General features: G+C 35.8%; 1 protein-coding gene across 6 annotated transcripts in view; it reads right to left on the bottom strand.

The window, feature by feature from the left end:
* Window positions 1-20,484, bottom strand: part of col8a2 (collagen, type VIII, alpha 2) — a 180,027-nt gene that overhangs the window by 82,854 nt on the left and 76,689 nt on the right. For 2 of the 6 annotated variants that reach the window (XM_087976823.1, XM_043717629.2), the window contains one exon: window positions 15,319-15,373. The exons of the other annotated variants lie outside the window; for them this stretch is intronic. The gene's annotated coding sequence lies outside the window, so the exon portion shown is untranslated. The remainder of the gene's footprint in view (window positions 1-15,318; window positions 15,374-20,484) is intronic. 6 annotated transcript variants of the gene reach the window in all.

Genomic DNA, 20,484 nt, shown 5'->3' with positions numbered 1-20,484 from the left:
CCTAATTAAGGTCAATTACCAGCAGGCAATGATTGTGCCTGTACAATATTCATACAGGACCACAACTCAGGAGACTCCCATACATAAGTGAATACTTTCCACTGGCCAATGCCCTGTTAATGTTTTTTGAGAATAGAGGCACATTGTATTTTATGAGCCACCCAACTTAAAAACCTGCATTGTTCTGAATTGTGTTTATTTTAATAAATTACCTCCTACCCAAAATCACTCATTATTTATAAGGAGTCATCCAGTGGTTTCAGCTATACAAGAGCTCAACATCCGACACCCCACCAAATAAACTATGTGTTTCCTTTAAATCCAGACTACAAATAGATTTCCTTCAACCAATTAGTCAGGGCTTGGTTGAAGAATTAATCCAAAAGTGAACAATGTTTTAAAATCATATATCTTCATCATTACATCGCAACTGTACTTTTTAAACTCGTTTTTTGAGATGATCATTTAAATAATAGTGACAACGAAAACATTCTGATACTTATTATGAATATGACAAATGTTTATAAGATGGATGCTATTGACAATGTCTCACACTAATGTGCCAATCCTGAGAAACCAGTCAAACCCCAACACAGCTGTTTTTAAGTGAGTCCAAATGTTCCAAATTAGAACCGTTTACCAGATTTCAAAAGGGAGGATCTTTTTCTTCAAGTTTATATCATTGGGGATAGCTAGGGTTAAAATATAACTTTCTAAAGGACAAAATGGGCAATATGAGATATACTACTTCTGAAAAACTGGAAGGAGTGTTTGCTCGTGAATTAAATGAATGAGGTATTTCACAGGGGCAGCAGTATGAGAACATTGACAGATATGTAACAGGTGAAAGTGTATTGTTTGAACTAGGGCAGGGAGGGTTGATGAAAATCCCTCCACATCTACTCTGTCAAGCCCTCTAATAATCTGATGCGCTTTAATAAGAATGTTGTGAAAGTGACATAAATAGATTGAGTTAAATTGGCAAAAATCTATTAAATGGAAGATGGGAACATATGAAGTTCACTTTTGCGTAAGGAATAAAAATGCAGAATGTTACTTAAATGGAAAACACTGCAGAATTGGTGGTATAGAGCGATTTCAGTGTTCTGGTGCATGAGTGACACAAACTAGGGTAATCAAGAAGCTAATGAGATGGCATTGTTTATTATGAGAGGAATTGAATGTAAAAGGGAGAATGTTTGCTTCAGTTATATAGGACATTGGTGAAGTGCTGAAGTCTGTATGCAGTTTTTGTCTTCTTACATAGAGAAGGATGGAAATGCATTCAAGACAGTGCAGGGGAGGTTAACTAAATAATGCCTGGAATAGCTGAGGTGTCTTGTGAGGATATATTAGGCAACCTGGGCTAATTTCCACCAAAAACTATAAGCATAAGATGTGATGTGATTGAAGTGTATGAGATCCTGAATAGCTTGAAGAAATGAACTTGGAAACAATGGTTATCCAGTGATTCAGTCCAGAACTAGGGAGAACCATTTTAAAATGATGGGGCATATGTTAAGGACAGGGATGAGAAGAATTGTTTTTCACTGAGGGTTGTGTGATGTTGGGACTCTGCCCTGGAAGGTGGCAGATGCAATGCCACTGAATGTTTTAAGCTAGAGTTAGATAGATTATTGTGATGTAGAGAAATGAAGGGTCTTTTGAATAGTCTACTTCTGATCCTATGTCATATGTTTATATGTTCTATATTTGCATACTGTCACTGGGTTGAAATGGAGTGATACTCTATATTTCTCTTGTCTGCCATATATACTGACCAAGAAACGTATTTTTAAATCATTTTATCTTTACCTTTATAACTTACCATTGACCATTTTGCCATCTTGTCTTTGATGTTGAGAGAGATTTGGATGGGTAGATGAAAAGGATTATTGCTTGGATTTGGGGACCTGGTATTTGATCACTACCATTGTAGCAACTTTACATCAGCCTGCTATTTTCTCAGCCTGATGCATCATATTCCACTTTTTCAACGTTACCTGTTTCCTCTACAGATCAGGCTTAGCCATCACACTAACACCCCCACCAATACCTTAGCTAGTCATACATCTGTCATTTCTGTATCTTTTACTTATTTTGTTATGTTTATTCTTATTATCTTGTGTTAATATCACTTAAGCCATTTAATCGTTTCCAATTTCTTTTTTAAACGCATTCATTCAGAAGAATTTTCTTTTGAAAAGCATGTTTCTGCATGTGATTTCTGTGTATAGGTACATATGTATGTATACCTATGTGCATCTGCATATCTCTGGGTTGGAACAGCAAATATATGCATCTTTTCATGCCTGTGTGTCTATGTTTGCATGTGTGTGTTTGTGTGCATGTATGTGCATATCTTTGTGAGTGCTTGCATGTATGTATGTGCTTCTGCATGAGTTTAAGTGTGTATCTGAATGTACATCTGTGTGTGTTGTATAACTGTGTATGTCCCTTCTACTTGCTTTTGTTCTGTTTGTTTTAAAATGCTGAGCAGGAGTAATTTTGATAGTTCCAATTTAACCTGGACAGCTGACTTTCTACAGATATTGACTGACTTGTTTTTTTCCCAGCATTTCATATTTTTATTTCTGATTTCCAGCATTTGCCATTTTATTTGACCTGAAAATGTATCTTCCAATGGTCATACCAAGTAGTTTCCTTCCTTCATAAAGTGCTGTCATATCAAGACAATTTTCAAATATTCTTCCACTAATGCATTAATATGAGTGATTTACGACATTCCATAGTGTTTTGGCATTTATATATACAAATAATGATTAATATCATAATTAATGAAAATGGAAATCGGTAGCCCAGGTGAATTCTAGTTAATAGTTTGAACGATTAAGAGTACCAAATACTTTGAAATGTTCTCTAATTTTCAACGTATCCTGCAATTAGTTAAACAATACATAGAATTAATTTCAAGCTTAAGCTAGAATTGAATAATAGATAAGATCTGACTGATATAGATATAATTATCGATACTGCTTTGGAAATCAGTGTTATTGTGAATGAGATATAATTGACTGTTCACACATAGAGCCTGGATTTTAAGTTCAACATAGGCTAATGGCAAGTTCTATAAAATAAATAAAGGCACGTTGCAGAGACAAAGTGCTAGGCTCTGCATTTATTTACCATTGACCGAAAACATCCATTTTCCCAACATAAATAATTACTCTTTTATAAACACAAACTATTTGGATGAGAAGTAATGTAAAACCTTATTCTTGGTATTATGGCTGATCAGCCCTTTGTTGAACTCGACAAGGATACCAACTGAAATCTGGAAACTGCTATTTTCCAAACCAAATGAGATTAAAGAGAGGAGAAACTGAAGCCACGCTGGGGAAGAAGGAATGGAAACACAGCCCAAAGAAGGTCTATTTTAACAGTGGACTGCAGCTGTAGAGGTTTCTAGCACATATTTGGACATTACCGCCAACAACCACAATGGTGTGCAGTTCACTTCAAGATCAGATCTGGAGCAGTCCTCTGAACCCTTGGCATGTTTTCATTTCCTTTGCAGTTTCTCTCACATACCTTCTCAAAATTGTTTCCTGCTATTTTCTATTGTTGAATATTCCAGAGTTAAGTTAGTAGTATATACAAAAAAATCCTCATATACTGGATCGTCTGAAAAAATAGCAGAACAATATAGAATGTGAGGCCAAGACAAAGGAAATGTACCAAAAAGTGTTCTCACCTAATGAGGGGAACCTGAAATATATTTCCTTAATATTCATTTGTGCAATTTGAGTTTAGACAAAATATATCTTTTCGTTTTTTAAAGGATAAGATAAATTGGAAGCCAAAAATCTCTCAACTGTGCACCATAACATCACAGAGATCAAGTACGAAGGAATTTGCCATTATTTTAACAAGTTAGACTGCTCTTAATAATTTACAGTCATGACGAGATACAGGAGAACATGGGGCTTTTTTTCACATTGAACCTAACGTTAACAGCTTGCATGATGATAAATGTTTTTGACAACTTAGTGAAACAGTAACAAAACACAGAGGTGCAGACCTTCCCTGTCAAGTGAGGTAGTCTGAGTTGGGAGAGTTGGTTCACCACACTCGCCTCAGAAGAAACTTCCCTGCGTGGTAGGATCTTCAATTTGTATTGGGTGGGAACATGAATAAAAGAGAGTATGTGAGAAAATTAAGTCTACCTCCTTTGATGTAGTTAGAGATGGCCATTGGTGTTGTTATAATTAAATATTAGCCCTCTAGGTCTCACTCCTCATTCCTCCCCCCATGTTCCACATATGCCAACTCACGCCAGCCCATATGTTGCCTACCCACTCCATGAGTCCTTGTAGTTTCTCTGCAACCTAATGACAACTCATGGTCTCCACCCACCCACCCTCGTGACCCCTTCTTATCCCGATGCCATCTTAAAACTAACACATGACACAATTCACAACTTTTTGTTCTTACACCTTTTATACTAATGTGCCCAGTATCCACTATGAGGCAATCTCAAGAGCCATATTGAGATTAAAGAAAATGAAATGCTATGTAGTTATTACAGATTTCATTACATAAAAAACATCCAATTTGTGAACGCCAGTTCAAAACGTTTAAATCCATATTGGAATATAATCCCTCATAAAAACTAATAGTTGCGTTCATAAATCCACAATGAAGACAAATAATCATCTAAAAGCATCTTTGAGCTTTCAATCAAACTATGAACTCACAAGGTTTAATAATATATTATGGAAGCAACCAAGCATTAATAATATTACAATGATATCCTGTAGGATTATGGAAATGACAAGCTGCTATAACTATGGGACAGATATTTTTCAGCTCTCATAGACAATATGCAACCTGTTTTTTTTTCATTTTTTAAATGACTGAAGATTTAAATAACTTGATATTTTGAGTTACTTTACCTCTCACTGAAAAGGCAAGGGTAGGGTATTTAAATAAGCTTTGCAACTTGACAGTTTTACTGACCATATCAATTTTTTTTCAGCACATTTACAATTACTGCAAAATGTCATATCCCCTTAGTTTAGTTAAAGCTTTAATGCAGCAGAAGTGTGGTATGTTTGAACTCAGAGTTCAAATGGCCTTGTTGATTTGAATTTCCCTCATGTGATTCATGCCGTGTCCCCTTATCCCTACTGTCAAAAATGGGCTCTGTTGTAAATAGGAGGACGGGATTTCTTGATCCTGGCCTGTCTGCTGAGTTTTCATGGAGCTGTCACAACCACATGAAATTCCAAACCAAAGTTAAGATATATGTTTAAGTAACTGTAGAGATGATGTTTGCATGTAAAGGATGGATTTCTAATGTAAAATGGTCTGTCACAAACCATTGTTGAAGACCATTGATGAAGTCAAGTCTGCAACAGACTTTAAAAGGGAATTCATCATATTCAATAAGATATTCATCTGATTGTTAAGTGCTCTGGGATGCATATCCTAAACATATTACATCAACTGCAAGTTTCCATTTTATTTTGTACATTTGCGTACTTTGTAGCCTGAAACTTTCAGTCAGCCAAGAGCTCGAAAGGCAGGAGCTAGAGACATAGTGTTAGAGAAATTATGCTTCAGGAATGCATGGTCTTGAGTCTCTGGGATGTGAAATTTTCAAAAGGAATTGGTGAGGTTTGGAGCTGGTGCAAGGAGGACTTGTGAACCTACTTGCTTCCAAGTAAGAGCCTAAGAGTGTGGTGCTAGAAAAGCACAGCCAGTCAGGCAGCATCCGAGGAGCAGGAGAGTCGACACTTCGGGCATAAGCCCTCCATCAGGAATGAAGCATGTAGGGCAAGGGGGCTGAGAGATAAAAGGGAGGGGGTGGGGCTGGAGTGGAAGTAGCTTAGAATGTTACCATCTGTAATCCTCACTTTCTCCTAGTTGATTATCTCCAGCATCTGCAGTCCTCATTTTCTCCAACTAAGAGCCTGTTCAATTCCTTGAGGATTATCCGAAAAAAAGTAAAAAATGATTTTCAATTCATATGGCCAGATGCCTTATGGGCTATTCCGATGACAAACCATGAGAAGAGACAAATGTACTTTTTGAATTCTAATCATTAAATTATCCCAATCACTAGATGTTGTTAGAATTTTACTACTTTAATGAAGAAAGTAGGAATTCCCCAAGTACCCAGAATGCATAAGACAGAAAGATGGGTGACACTACATTATTTGTATGAGATGCAGCACTGATGTACAGTGGCATAAATAAAATGTGAGGAATTGCTATGATGTATTCATTAGTAAATGTTATGATGATACAATGGCTTTAAGAGGTGTATTTTGTCCTGATTTTTTATGAAGAGGGGTTGAGTCAGAGGTAACAAGTAGTCTGTTCCAAGCCGATAAGGTAAACAGCTTGTGAGGGCTTGGTGTTGTTTCAAGTTGGAACAATAGAAGCAGTCTGAATGGGTGGGGTCAAGCTCCCATAGAACCAGGATTTTCGTTTAACATTCAGTAGCTGTTGGGCTTTGGAAGCTGCTATACATCTGTTCCTGCTACAGCAAAAAGCTTGAGTTCTCTCTCTCGCAGAGTTTTCTTTTGAAATTCTTTCATCTTGGCCTGGAGAAACATTGCATGTGAGATGATCTATTTTACTGAATTCACCTGTGCCAAGGGTGTATTTACGGTAACGTTACTATCTCAGAATAGTTACTCAATGTAGTTAATATACATTATCGTGTTAAGAATTTCAATAGAGTTACAGTTAAGCCAATCTTTTTGTTTATTCTTATTTTGTCTGTATTTTGACTGGAAATTAAAAATAAAATTTGTTTTGCTTCAAGCCTGGTAGTTTGACAAATCAAATTGAGTCCGGAACACAATGTCTTACACTTATCTTTTAAAATAAGAAAAGTTAGGGTCTAGATTACCTTCTTAAGATACTTTGAGGGGGGTTGGCCCATAACAATGTGTCATTTTTTTCTTGGCAGTAAGTGAAGCTCCTAATTCCTGGCATTGGAGTATATTCTTGAACAAATAATTAAGGCCCCATCTGGTGAGCTCAGTGAACCAGCTATACCTGCAAAGCTCCACACAAGAGAAGCTAAACAATGAGCCCCTGCAACCATTGGCAAGTTAATGGTGCATCGCAAACACATTACTATTCAAGAGATAACACTCTAGGATTTATAGAAGATGGGTGGAATCTTAAATTGCTACTGGCAGTCTCCCAGGGTTTCAGCTTCCTTTGTTATTGCGCTCAAAGATATGTAATAGAAAATGCACCATGTTTCATAGAACAGTACTCTAGGCACTGTGAAATGTTTGCTACAGGAATTATTCATTTGTTCAAGACAGAGAGTTGAAATGTTTTGGTACTTTGGATGGCGGAGGAATGACAGTATATGGGGCACGAACCTCAAGTCATTGCAACTGGACCCCCCTGCAAATAATTGAGGGGAGTCAAATTTTGGAAATGGTGTAATACCTGTTGACAAGACTAGAATAATCCAAATAATATCCTTCTGTTTTTTTAGGAAGCTATGTTACAATTTCTGACCTCATGACTGGTGCTAGTGAACAATGTTGTGAAACAACATCTCATGTAAAATTATGTTTTATAAATGTTACCAGATAAACAGACAAGTAAATTATCTGATCGTTTATTTTGTTTTTGTTTATTTTCAGGATTTTTGGACTTTTCTTTGCTGTACCTTCGATTAAAGTCTGAATCCATTGCAAAAACATGTTCACATTTGTCAGCCTAATTGAGCAATAAAAATCTATAACCTCATTATCATTGAGGTATAATTTAACAAACATGCTGTGTTAAAATGAGTTAAAGTGAACTCATTAAAGTCCAACTTGCAGCTGGAACTGAGGAGCTAAAAAGATTAACACCAGATTGGTAATGAGTATTGTTAATGATTTTCAACAATAGGACAGTATTATCTTGTTTCAATTGCTTTCAGTGAATTTTCACAGATAAAATGTAGGGAGGAACTAAGTTCATTAACATATGGACATATGAGTTAGGAGCATGAATCCGCAATCTGCCCAATAAGTCTACTCTACCATTCAAGAAAATTGTGGCTGATCTGGTTGTGATCTTAACTCTACCTACACCTGACAACCTCTCACCTCCTGTTTTCCAAGAGGCTATCTACCTTTGGCTTAGAAAATTATGAAAATTTCAGTTTCTAGTGCCTTTTGAGGAAAATAATTTCAAAGGGTTACAGCTTTCTATAAGAGCAAAAACAAGTCTTATCTCTCTTTTAAATGTGTGACTTTTTATTTTTAAAAGGCATCCACTAGTTCTCAATTCTCCCATAAGAGGAAACAACCTCTCTGCATCCATTGTATCAAGTCCCCTCAGGCTTTTATATGTTTCGATCAAGTTGCTATTGGGTTGAGTTATTTTCAATAATTGATCATTTTGATTTGATTAAGCAGGTTAGAAATGAAATTGTATTCTGTATAGTCATGGTTAGTTGTTAAATAGTTTTTGCAAGGAAGAAGCTAATTTGACCCTGGTTAAATGTATGATATAGATTTTTATTGCTCAATTAATATAAACTTAGGCTGACAAATGTGAATATGCTTTTGCAATGGATTTAGACTTTAATCGAAGGTACAGCTATGTTTTAAAATTACTTACAGTGAGGGACGCCACAGTGGCTCAGTGATTAGCACTGCTGCCTCATGGCACCAGGGACCCAGATTCGACTCCACCCTTGAATGACTGTCTGTATGGAGTTTGCACATTCTGCCCGTGTCTGTGTATGTTTCTTCCGGATACTCAGGTTTCCTCCCACAATCCAAATATGTGCAGGTCAGGTGAATTGACCATGCTAATTTGCCCATAGTATTCAGGGAGGTGTAGGTTAGGTGCATTAGTCAGGGGTAAATGTAGGGTAGGGGAATGAGTCTGGGTGGGTTACTCTTTGGAGGGTCGATGTGGACTTGGTGGACCAAATGGCCTGTTTTAGAACAGCAGAGAGTCTATGAAAATAGGGCTATATGTATTTGTTTGGTTATTTTAGCTCTGATTTGTTTTACATGTCAGCATTTATTGTAGAGGATATGTGGTACTTATAGTTAAAGGATATTGATAGATTATGGAGAACATTTAGATGTAACTTTTAGAATATTTGTGATGATAGTTAACCACTAGATGGCTATGCTACCTGCAGTAAGCAGATGTATTAATTGTTTATTGATGCAACTTATCTTGGCAAAGATCAATGTAGTTGGCTAACTAAGTCGGACAAACTATTGCAAAATAGATGATTTTGCATAAATGATTGGCATGTCAAAGAATGAAAGTAAATGCAGTCAGAAGTGATGTCTCTATTATGCTTAAAGAATTCAATCAGAAACTTAGCATGTGATTGACCATGACCTGTTGATGCCAATGAGAATTTAAGCTCCCTTTGATCATGCAATGGAGGTAGTGATGAGTCAGGGTTATTGAAGCCTGGGGTTTAGTGCTTGGATGCACATGAAGGGACTCTGAAGACCGAACACAAGAGATAGGTGCCCATTCAAATGAATGCCATGAATTTGCCTCCAAACGTGGATAGGTTGAAAACCATTGATTTCATTCAGTATCATTTATTTTGTGCTAGTTACAATATTTTTGACAGAATTTATTAACTATATGACAACATAATTGTATCTTATAACTAATTGGGACCAATGAGCTTTGGATTGATGCTTTCCAACTTGTGGGTAGTTGTAGTTGACTTTGGTCTAAAAATTAAAGTGCTCCTTTAAACTTTCTATTGCTTCATACACACCTAAACTCCATCGAATACAAAATTTGCCTGTCCAATCTTTCATAGCCATAGTCATAAAGTCACACAGCACAGAAATAGACCCTTCAGTTCAACCATTCCATGCCCAAAATAATCCCAAACTAAACTAGTCTCACTTGCCTGCTCCTGACCCATATCCCTCCAAATTTTTCCTATTCATATACTTTATCATAATATAACCTGTCCATTCCCAGTATTGTTCTAGTAAACCTTCTCTGAATTGCTTCCAATATATTTACATCCTTCCTTAAATAAAGAAAACAATACACTGTACAATATGGTACTCCAGTTGTGGTCTCAATGATGTCCTATATAACTGAAGTATAACCTCCTTACTCTTGCATTTAATTCTCCTAGTAATAAATCATATCATTCTGTTACCATTCACATTCAATACACTTCACATACTGTATGAGGTCAAGGGAAGGACAGCAGGCAGTTTAATTGATTGACCTCACTGGGCAAGAAATCAGAGAAAAAGCCCTCAACCCTCAATGTTCAGGGGCAACATAAGATTATATAGATGTTCAATATCAGTCAATGAAACATAGAGAGGCAGGCTGAAAAGTAAGATATAGTGAGTCAGATCATATTCATAGTTGATCAGAAAGAAACACAAAAGGGATTACTCAGTTTACTACAAAAGATAAAGAGGATATTTTCTTACATGAATGCTAAGGAAGCATTAGAAAAGAGCTTAGATGTATTTGGTAATTAATAGCCTAACAGAAATTTCTTTGCATGGATAACTGTGTTATAAATAGCAAGAACTCATGAAGCCAAGAATTGTCATCTTTAAGGGAAGTTGAATAATTGGTGTCCTAGGTAACATTTACCCTGCATCAACATCACTAGAACAGATTGATTATCATTCATCTTCTTGTTTTTCATGCACGACTTCAAAGATACTTAATTGGCTGTGAGTTGCAGTGTGACTTCCTGGGGATGTGAAAGGTGTAATGTAAATATGATCTTTTACATTTTTGAATATTTGGAGTAAAGAAAGATGGCCATGAAGAGAGATCAAACGACTGTGGTGTATTCTTGAATGCTCTCATAAAGAGTAAGCATTGACATTGTAGTCCGAACTGACTTCTCTTGTTCTGTAAAATGTTATAGCCAGCTGTTTGAGCCAGCTGTATATCTAAACTCCAAGGCACAGTTCAAGACTTCAATTCAGCTGGAGGACACGGCTCTAAAGACAGTCCAAACTTTATACGCATCCAGTATAAGATATTCAAAAATTAGTAGGCATTGCATGGGAGATACACTCTTCCAGGTGCAGTTCAAGAAGCACACAAACTAGCTTGCAACTAATCCGTTGTTTTGTGTCATTATGTAGCTATGTGCAGTAGGTGGTGGCTGCTTGAAAACAGCAAGCTGACAGAGAAAACAGCAGAATGTTGCTGTCTCTGATGGAGGACATCCACAGCTGAAACAGGGAAATTCACACTACCTTGAATTAAATATTAATTACTAATTATTGTACTTATTATAAATACACAACACTGCTGAGCAATGCAGAGTGAATATATTGTTACCACATCTTGTAATCTATCAGTTTTTGATTGTGCATTTTAAATTTTTCGAAAGCCAGTAAGATATTTCAGGAGGAAAGAATGAAAGAGCTAAGTTTGCATTTTGTACAAAGTTTGGCATGAGATGTGAATAACCCAAGGAATACCTTTGAAGGATAGTTACTGTCACAGCACAGAGAAATGAGGAAGCCATTTGTTGGACACAAGGGTCCCGCAAAACAGCAACAAAATAATGGTCAGTAAATCTTTTTTAAGGATGTCGGTTGAGTGGTAAATATGAACCAAGTCACTGGAGCAAACTCCCTTGGTTTTCTTCAACATTGTGCCATGGGGTCCTTTACATTTGTCTGAAGAAATAATTTATACCTCACTTACAAACCACCTCAAGAAAGTGTCATCTTTCAGTTTTTTGTTAATATTTACAACTTCTTTGGCTTTTAATTCAGTTTAACTAAATGTCAATGTATCCTTCTTCTCAACAGAAAGAAATTGAAACAAATAATTAAAGCTTTCATATTGTAGAGTGTAATCTAAATTACATGTAATTAAAGCTATATTACACAGTATACGTTTACTACAAGCAGATAAAATAATAATAAACTAAAATAAAAAATAAAGTTTAATTGAAAGTTAATAGAAATATTATTTTGTCAATAAAAAATAAACTAATTAGAGAACCTATCCAACAAATGGCAACCACTGATATTTTAAGTGTTAAAATTTCTTATTATTTACCAAATCTGTACTTACTTAAATATGATAGACTTTTAATTGAAACTAATGTGCAAATGTCAAATTACATAAAGCATAAAACTCCCACAACTGACCCTGCTTCTGTGAGGTTAACCACATTGAACTGGGCAGCAATGACTCCCAGCAGGTCTGAGCTACAACTTTCACTTACCAGTGAATCCAACCCTCTTGAATCCAAGTGCTTGCCAGGAGACTGCAGAACTAACTGAACATATTTATTGTGCTTTGCCAAGCATTGATGCAGCCTCAGTCTGTTTCGAAGTCTCATTTTTTAAAAAACATTTACATAGTTGAATGTAAGACAAAGTTTTCATTTAGTTAGGAATGAAAGGATGTCTGGGAGAACCTCAATAAAAATAGTTTTTGGCTACTTATTTAATAGTTGCTAATGTCCTTACAGCAATTCAAGTTCTTATTTGCCTTCTGTATAAATGTTGCTAAACCTTAATCCCAATTCTGAATTTCCTTCATCTTGCCAAAAAGAAAAATCACTTGGCCACAGATATTAGCATCAGTAGGGTCAAGAGGACATTGTTTTCTGTAAACTGCTGCAGAAAGCAAACATTTGTTGCTGGGGAAATTCCACATTCACTATTCTAAATAAACCAGCTCTCAACTTTATATTTTTCTTTATTTAGTACAGTTTTAGTACTAAGATCCTGGTATTTATCAATTTTGGGGAAATACATATTTAAATATATTCAATGTCTTTTAAAGTATTGTAAGATCCTTTCTATTGCTTTTCTGTGGTTTCCTTTTGTCTTAAACTATTGCTGGTCTAGAAATCAGGTGACTGGCATATTCTAAGGGTTGCAGTAATTGCTCTGGATCAATTATGGAGCATGCTGACAAGCCCATTCCTGTAATTTCACTTACTTTCCATAGGTCAGCATGTAAGGTATGAAAACTTATTGGGAGAGATACAGCTATTATTTGGAAGAGTTGCAATGGATGGGGCATGGAGAGGCTGTGGAGACTGAGGGATTGCAACAGATCAGGCATGAAGGGCTGTTTTATGTTTTATCTACTCATTGAGTGCGTTGATTGAGATTTTGCCTTCAATTTTTACCGATTACTTCAATATTTATATATTTTTTTCCCTTAACACAAGAAGCTGGACATAGCTGTCTTGACATTGAAGAATTCAATAGATATTTTTTACGTCTACAATTACAGATAAATATTACATTCAGATGCACATCAATGTCAGGACTAATATTAAGTTAATATGTAACAGTATAGCAATGAGTTTTCAATAACATGTTACACTTCATGTGTTCCCAGTTACTATATATATATATATATATATATATATCCAAGTCATGTGTCATGATACGATGTTGATATCATGACTATGTCTCTTAAAGATATACTGACTGTGAATCATTACACAACATGTGGAAGCTGACTGATCATATTCAACTGAGGCCTGGCCATGAAGTTGGGTTTTGACATCTCCCTCACGTTTTCAGACAGATTACTCTGTGTTATAATTGAAAATTGGTCTATTGCCTTGTTGAAAAATTAACTTTGGAAGCAAAAAGTAAATTTTCCAAACCTACCCAGCTTGATTAAGAATTCAAGTACATGAAATTGATCAGCAGTAAAATGCAATCTCCATACAATTAAGTAAAGATTTGCTTTTCAGGTTTTTAAAAATCGTAATGTAATTTGTCTTATAATTTATGTGTAATATTTCAACTCTTCTTGAATTTTATTAATTTCAAGGACATTGTGTGCCATAATCTAATAAAATGCAATGCTCAGTATTACAGAATACAAACAGAAGGATCTAGACAGTTTGGGAGAGTGGTCCAGGAAATGGCTGATGGAATTCAATGTGAGCAAATGCAAGGTCTTGCACTTTGGAAAAAAGAATACAAGCATGGACTACTTTCTAAATGGTGAGAAAATTCATAAAGCCAAAGTACAAAGGGATCTGGGAGTGCTAGTCGAGGAATCTCTAAAGGTAAACATGCAGGATGAGTCCATGATTAATAAAGCGAATGCAATGTTGTCATTTATCTCAAGAGGGTTGGAATATAAAAGCACCGTTGTGCTACTGAGACTTTATAAAGCTCTGGTTAGGGCCCATTTGGAGTACTGTGTCCAGTTTTGGTCCCCACACCTCAGGAAGGACATACTGGCACTGGAGCGTGTCCAGCGGAGATTCACACGGATGATCCCTGGAATGGTAGGTCTAACATATGAGGAATGGCTGAGGATCCTGGGATTGTATTCATTGGAGTTTAGAAGATTAGGGGAGATCTAATAGAAACTTACAAGATAATACATGGCTTGGAAAGGGTGGACGCTAGGAAATTGTTTCTGTTAGGCGAGGAGGCTAGGACCTGTGGACACAGCCTTAGAATTAGAGGGAGTAAATTCAGAACAGAAATGCGGAGACATTTCTTCAGCAGAGAGTGGTGGGCCTGTGGAATTCATTGCCGCAGAGTGCAGTGGAGGCCGGGACGCTAAATGTCTTCAAAGCAGAGATTGATAAATTCTTGATGTCACTAGGAATTAAGGGCTACGGGGAGAATGCGGGTAAGTGGAGTTGAAATGCCCATCAGCCATGATTGAATGGCGGAGTGGACTCGATGGGCCGAATGGCCTTACTTCCACTCCTATGTCTTATGGTCTAATGGCCAAACTACATCACAATTAGAATAGGTTACAGATGCAAATGCATCCACAGCCATTGAACAGCCTATTGAAAATTAAGAACAATTTGAATTTTATGTTGTGATTGCTGAAAATGTCAGAGAAATGCTTAAATGTTAAAGAAGGTGTAATTTTCTTTTTGCGTGGTTAATGCTTTGAATTACGGCCCAAGCTATTTGGAATATCAGATCTTGACATTTTTGGTCCTTACTGATAATATGCGAATAATTTTTCTGACATAAAATTTATCCAAACTGTAATGCACCAGAGGTGTCTGTAAGTGTGATTCATACTCAAACAATGGTCATTGATGTGTCACTGTTTGGGAAACATTCTTGAAATAACACCAAGGAGGATAATATATAACCTTCGAAAGAACAACATGTTTAAACAGACGTGAAATGTGATGAATAAAATCTTATTTAAGGAACAAAAGCAAATGTTTCATTCCAAATATACCTAGTTGTTCACAAAATTCTTTTTAGCATGAAAGTAACCTTGTTCCTGTGAAACAATTGTTCACATTTATATCACATAATCTGCAACATTTCATTTCAGCTAATCAAAGTAAAAGGATAATCTCTCAATACTTACCCAAAATTTGTTCTGCTTTTCTTCTTCAAATGCTGTCTGAGCAGTATTCTTGGCTCTAAAATGAAATGCATTTTTCTATTCCATTTATGAATTAAGCTTCACAGTTGACTATAATTTTGTTTACTCTTAATAAAGAACATATCATTGTAAGAAAACCATCTTCTTGTAAATTATACTTACTTCTAAATCTAATTAAAGGATACGTATTTTAAAACAATATAATAGACCATTCTCTTCTAGTAAAACAAAATCTTCCTGCCAGCTACTGGGAACCATGCTGAAGACAATGATATTACAATCCCTATTAAATATTTTAATTCTTTAATTGGAAGTGGATGTAGAATGTTACTGATAAGTATACAGCTACGTTCATTATGCTTGCAGCATTGTAAATGTTACACCAAACATTACTGCAAGCTTTAGTTTAGTATATTAAACTATTGTGAGAGATTTTCATTGTACTAAAGAACTTCATTGTACACTAATGGTTTTCTCAAATTGCTCATATATAATTCAATAGCAGAATGGAAATTTGATTCAATTCCCTAAAAGACACAGGCAGGCATGTTGGTAAAGAAAAATCAAAATGAAAGAAATTAGTAGAATACGTTCAGTGAATGATCAGCAACTTGAGTCAGGACAAGAAATACTGGGAAATAAAAGGCTATAGTTATACAGTGCTTGTCATGTGAAGCACTTCACATAACAAATTACTTTTTATGAAATCCAGTAATTGTTACTATGGAAGTGATAGTTGGCTCAGTTGGCTTGTGTGTGGTTTAGATTAATGCCAACAACTTGAGGTCAAACTCTGATCCAGGTAAGGTGAGCTCCAGGACTGTCTCCTCAACCCTAATTATAGTAAAAATATCACAGAAGTTTGTTGTAGTTTGGCAAGGAGCCTCCTTCAGACAGAGGATTCAATAGGAAGATTTATTACAATATCAACAAAGACATTAGATGTTGGTCATTTCAGTGCAGTCTAGATCTATATGAATTCAGCTTAAGCATGATCTCAACTTGACCAGGTTTGCTTTTATAGAATTTATATCGAAGTCTCTTAACTCCAGTTAAGAAAGTTACTGGTTAATAGGTAATATGCACTGCTGATAACCATAGCTTATAAACTGGAGGTTCGAGATGCTGGAGATAAAATTCATCTCATCAAATTAAATCTGAATGGCCATCATTAATACAGAGGAATATATTAAAGTAACTATATTTAGATCAATATTTTATTACCACAAAAACATTCCACTTCTTGGTCTCAGCTTTTATTTTGCTTTTCCAGGCTGTCATAATTTTCTCTCCTTTTGTAATTCTCTGAATAACTCAGCATATATACTTCCTCCTCAGCTGAGAAACTACCCCCACACGTTTCTGAGTCTGAATGTCTAAATGATGGTATTAGGAAAGGGAAGGAAGTCCTGGAGAAACTCAGCAGGACTAGTATCCTCTATGAAGAGAAAAACAGCTACTATTTCAAGTCCAGATGGCACTCTGGACCTGAATTCTGAAGAAGAGCCATATTAGAGTCAAAACTATTTCAGATCTCCAGAATATATAATGCTTTTGATGGTATTTAAATTATATTTATCATTTTGTATTTAAGGTGGCCTAACTTAACACTATATCTAATCACAATGTAATGTGATAACTTGGAATAATAGCCACATATAGTTCCTTACTTGAAAAGATGGATAGAGGCAACAAATATTGCATTTAAAAAGTACTTAATATACAATCCAAATGCCATAACCAGAACCCAATGGAACAAGAGCTAAAAATGGGATTAGGCTGAATAAATCTTTCTCAGTTGATTCAGTCATATGTCGTTCGCTTATATTGCAGTGGAAAGCAAGCTCTATTATTCATGGAATCTTTATAACCAGGGAAATTTGACTGAAACACCAGATAGCTGATTTTACACAATTGTCTACTTCAGGTTCAAAGAATTTTCATACAAGACTTTTTTTTAATCATTAACAGGACAATCACTAATTATTGTAATCACTGTCAATTGTTTTAAAACCTCACCAGGTCCTTTAAGGAAAGACCATTCTTCTGCCATTCTTATCTGGCCTGGTCTACATGTGACATATTCTGTAAATGTTCAGTGCTTATGGGAGCTTAAAATGGGTGCACTTCTAATGCCTGAGTTGAGACTGTGAGTGTGGGTCTTGTGTTATAACAACTAAATAGCCAAGAAACAACCTCCATCTCCTGAAGATCTTAAAGACTTATTATAACTCCAACTTTAGATATTTATCTTTGTGGCTTTTTGAGCAGTAACCTTTGCTTCTGTTTCCTTGACAACACCAATGTTTTGTGTACTGTGTTAATGATGTAAATTGGTAAAACTTGTACAAAATCAACAAGTAATTTTTTTGGCACTAGATTAGTCATACTGATCCCAAATGACTTTACTAGACCACATTGATTAAATAACCCGTAAAAGGCGCAACAAATAGACAGTAAGCACAAGGGTTCTTGTTCAGCCAAAGAGAAATGTATTTTTGAGATAAAATGTCACTGAAGCCTGTGGTAACCTGGTTGTTATAACAGAGCTATTCTACTATTTTATAAAGGAGTACAAAATTTATTGAAATTAAAGTGCTTAAACTTTAAACCAGACTTGGTTTAGCCATTTCTACCATGTTAATCTTGATACATCTATCAAACTAACAGCATCACCATCATCATCTTGCATCAACGTCCTTTCGCATCAGGTTCCTCGACTGTTAGAATTCATGGGTTGGATTCTACATTACCCGGTTGGGTGTATTTCCTATGGGGCTGATGAGGAGGGGAGTGGCATGTGAAATATAAGGGGTGCCCAAGCCATCATTTTCCTTCTCACCCCAAAATATAGTAGGTGAGAGAATATCAAAACTGGCAGCCTGCCATATTTACAGTTTTTGATGCAATCACCAGATTCATCACCACTTCTCAAGGGTAATTAGGATGGGCAATAAATTCTGGCTTAGCCAGTAACACCCTCATCCTATAATAGAAACATATCATTATATTGTAAAATAAATTGAAGTGAAAAATTCATTTCACTGCACTGTATAATGGCAGATGGACTGCAGAACACTGATCTGTACTGCACAGTTCTGAAGAACGAACACCATTGAATTGTAAAGCAATAATGAATGATGTATTATCTTATATTTTATAGCAACAACAATAAATTCATAATTGCACTAACCAAAGTACAGAGGAACTCACATGATTGAATATACTGTAAAACATGATTGGAGAGTTACCACCATTGAACTGTACCATAATTTACATAAAACACTGTCAAGAAACTATAGCAGTTATCATAAACACCAACCTGAGATGATGTTAACATAAAGCAGATGCAACTCTTTGGAAGGTCAGTAAAACCGATAACAGTAGTTGATAATAGATACTAGAGCAAAGAATAGATTTTTAAAATGCATTATTAAGCTGTAAAGTAATATTTCAAACTTCACATTTTGCTTCAAGAAGCAGCTGAGCAGAAACATAATTCATTTACAATGAGAATATTCACTTTATCAGTGCTGTAAATTTGACTTTGCTATACGTGATATTCAGTTATTTTTCATTAAGCACTAGGACATCATACACACCCAGGTTTAGTAATAAAGTACTTCCAGCACCTCACAAAAAACCTTTCATAGCAGACCTAAGCGCTTGAAAAAATTAAAACTGCATGTGGTGTAGAATCCAGACTTGGCATTCTAGGCACCTAGTATCTTGGCAAATAAGAACACTATTCCTAAAATGTATGCTACTTTCAGTCGAAAGATATTATTCAACTCTTGTATCCAAAATTTAATATTTCTGCTGATGCAGGAATTCCCATTTTTTCTAACCAAACTGTATTGTTAGTTTTCCCATTTCTCCTGATTGTTTTTACATATGGTTTCTGTTAAAAATTCAATAGATTGAAACAAGACATCGCCAAATCCCACACATTGATTCAGGAACTGATGATCTGATGCTTGTGTGACTCTAGAAAGTGCATTGGACTGCCTCAGAGGAGACATAAAACTGAGAATGATCAGACATGAGTTAATTGGAAATAATTGTTTTATTATTGGATTTTATCAAAATTTAACTCTTAAACTGTTGAATGGCACAAATCTATTGCATAATAGTTTGGTGCTCAGCTAATTTCTGAAAGCTGAATTTGATTTATCACCTGAAGGAATTTGTACCCTATATATTGTTACATTTGTGAAATTATAACATAAGCTCAAACTATTGCTTCCAAATGAGGTGGCAAGAGCACAGAGGGTCAAAGAGCCTTAGGGATTGAATTCCATGCTTAAAACTGAGACAGCTAAAGCCGTGACCTTTGCTAATGGGATGAAGCCTAAGATGCTTGTCTTGGCAGAACACAGAATTGGAGAAGCTTGTGGGGCTGGAGGGTGTAATACAGAAAGGGACAGTGTGCCAATGAAGGTATTTTTACACATAAAAATTTAAAACTTAAAATTAGTGAGTCAGTAGTGAAGGCAAATCAGACATGATAGGTGAAGAGGATCTGATATGAGTCAATATCAAAGCAGCAGAAGTTTGAGTGAACTTTTATGGAGATGGAAAATAGGAGCCAACCTAAATAGACAAGGAAATAGACAAGACTGGAAATGGCAAAGCCTTGATGAGGGTTTCATAAACAAATGGACTAGAACAGTTGTTGAAACGTGCAATGTTACAGATGGGGAAATAGGCACAACCAATACAATCTTAGGCATTACATGCAACCTACATTGATATGGGCTGCAACTGCGGGTAAATATGATGCCAAACTTGGGTACAGTCTATATCGGTCTGGGACAGCGGATGGATAATAAAGTAGAATCATTGACAAAGGGAAAACACTTGAGCTGAGGGCTTCAGTATTTCCAATGCTTGATTGGATGAAATTGGATCACATCTAGGATAGCATGTCAGATGAAAGATTTGACACTATAAAGATGTAGAGGGGTCAAAGGCAGAGGTAGTAATAGACAGCTGTTCCCTTTCTGCTACAAATCAAAAGCAAGTTATTTACAATAAATAGTTATTTACTTGTTAATGGAAGAAGCCTAACATGAATATTCTTCCTGAAATAGACAATCAAGTAGAATTGAACAATTCAGTGTTCACACTTATGATGACTCGAGGAGC

Source organism: Chiloscyllium plagiosum, unplaced genomic scaffold (assembly GCF_037043375.1).
Source record: "Chiloscyllium plagiosum isolate Xiang-an unplaced genomic scaffold, Cpla_swu_hap1 HiC_scaffold_30, whole genome shotgun sequence".
In the NCBI taxonomy this organism is placed as follows: domain Eukaryota; kingdom Metazoa; phylum Chordata; class Chondrichthyes; order Orectolobiformes; family Hemiscylliidae; genus Chiloscyllium; species Chiloscyllium plagiosum.
This window is presented reverse-complemented; position numbering and strand designations above follow the sequence as displayed.